Genomic DNA, 2500 nt, shown 5'->3' on the forward strand with positions numbered 1-2500 from the left:
GCTCCAAGGTAGATCCACTCTATATAACTCATGCTCCAAGGTAGATACACTCTATATAACTCATGCTCTGCTCCAAGGTAGATCCACTCTATATAACTCACTGCTCCAAGGTAGATCCACTCTATATAACTCACTGCTCCAAGGTAGATCCACTCTATATAACTCACTGCTCCAAGGTAGATACACTCTATATAACTCACTGCTCCAAGGTAGATCCACTCTATATAACTCACTGCTCCAAGGTAGATACACTCTATATAACTCACTGCTCCAAGGTAGATCCACTCTATATAACTCACTGCTCCAAGGTAGATACACTCTATATAACTCACTGCTCCAAGGTAGATCCACTCTATATAACTCACTGCTCCAAGGTAGATACACTCTATATAACTCACTGCTCCAAGGTAGATACACTCTATATAACTCACTGCTCCAAGGTAGATACACTCTATATAACTCACTGCTCCAAGGTAGATACACTCTATATAACTCACTGCTCCAAGGTAGATCCACTCTATATAACTCACTGCTCCAAGGTAGATACACTCTATATAACTCATGCTCTGCTCCAAGGTAGATACACTCTATATAACTCACTGCTCCAAGGTAGATACACTCTATATAACTCACTGCTCCAAGGTAGATACACTCTATATAACTCACTGCTCCAAGGTACAGTAGATACACTCTATATAACTATATATAACTAACTCTATATAACTCACTGCTCCAAGGTAGATCCACTCTATATAACTCATGCTCCAAGGTAGATACACTCTATATAACTCATGCTCTGCTCCAAGGTAGATCCACTCTATATAACTCACTGCTCCAAGGTAGATCCACTCTATATAACTCACTGCTCCAAGGTAGATCCACTCTATATAACTCACTGCTCCAAGGTAGATACACTCTATATAACTCACTGCTCCAAGGTAGATCCACTCTATATAACTCACTGCTCCAAGGTAGATACACTCTATATAACTCACTGCTCCAAGGTAGATCCACTCTATATAACTCACTGCTCCAAGGTAGATACACTCTATATAACTCACTGCTCCAAGGTAGATCCACTCTATATAACTCACTGCTCCAAGGTAGATACACTCTATATAACTCACTGCTCCAAGGTAGATACACTCTATATAACTCACTGCTCCAAGGTAGATACACTCTATATAACTCACTGCTCCAAGGTAGATACACTCTATATAACTCACTGCTCCAAGGTAGATCCACTCTATATAACTCACTGCTCCAAGGTAGATACACTCTATATAACTCATGCTCTGCTCCAAGGTAGATACACTCTATATAACTCACTGCTCCAAGGTAGATACACTCTATATAACTCACTGCTCCAAGGTAGATACACTCTATATAACTCATGCTCTGCTCCAAGGTAGATACACTCTATATAACTCATGCTCTGCTCCAAGGTAGATCCACTCTATATAACTCATGCTCTGCTCCAAGGTAGATCCACTCTATATAACTCACTGCTCCAAGGTAGATACACTCTATATAACTCACTGCTCCAAGGTAGATACACTCTATATAACTCATGCTCTGCTCCAAGGTAGATACACTCTATATAACTCACTGCTCCAAGGTAGATACACTCTATATAACTCACTGCTCCAAGGTAGATACACTCTATATAACTCATGCTCTGCTCCAAGGTAGATACACTCTATATAACTCACTGCTCCAAGGTAGATACACTCTATATAACTCACTGCTCCAAGGTAGATACACTCTATATAAGTTTATAGGTGTGGTGTTGGTCCGGGGGTGGTGGGGTGGGAGTTGGGGAGGAAATGTCGTTTGTGGTGTCTGTAGTAATATAATTTAATTTAGATTGTTGCGTCTGTATTATTATTTGTTATTACATTGGTATTATTGTTATTGTTAGTAGTATTATTGTCCTGTGAAGTCATGTCTATTATTATTATTATTATTATTATTATTATTATTATTATTATTATTATTATTATTATTATTATTATTATTATTATTGTATTGTGTGTTGTCATGTTTTGTTTTATATTTCATGTAAAATAAAATAAAAATTGTAAAAAATTATAAAAATAAACTCTAAATTCTGCTTTACTAAGGTAGTCATCGTAATAGTACCACTTGTTCATGTATTTAATTTCAAACCTTTATTTAAACTCAAAAGGTGACTGAGGTGTCCCTCATTTACAGTCACGTTGAGTGTACATACAGAAATAAGCTAAAATATAAAACGTATAAAATCACACAGCATATACAATCATATCAAATCAAACATTAAGGCAACAAGACAAGGCATCAAATCAAACATTAAGGCAACAAGACAAGGCAAATAGCAAGGATACCAAATCCATAAAAACATGGACAACTTGATTGACAAATGTTGGAGACTCAAATGGGAGAATCTCAAGCTTTAAGGACTGGTTTGAGTTTTCATTCCATGAGCTAGAGGGGCATCATATCAAAATGCAGATTTACC

The 2500-nt window shown here is 37.1% G+C and overlaps 1 protein-coding gene across 1 annotated transcript in view; it reads left to right on the forward strand.

The window, feature by feature from the left end:
- The window catches only part of LOC311228417 (NBAS subunit of NRZ tethering complex-like), a gene marked incomplete at its 3' end in the record, with an annotated part of 401827 nt that overhangs the window by 288386 nt on the left and 110941 nt on the right, over positions 1-2500 (forward strand).

This window comes from Notolepis coatsorum (assembly GCF_963971535.1).
Source record: "Notolepis coatsorum genome assembly, chromosome: 5".
NCBI lineage: Eukaryota > Metazoa > Chordata > Actinopteri > Aulopiformes > Paralepididae > Notolepis > Notolepis coatsorum.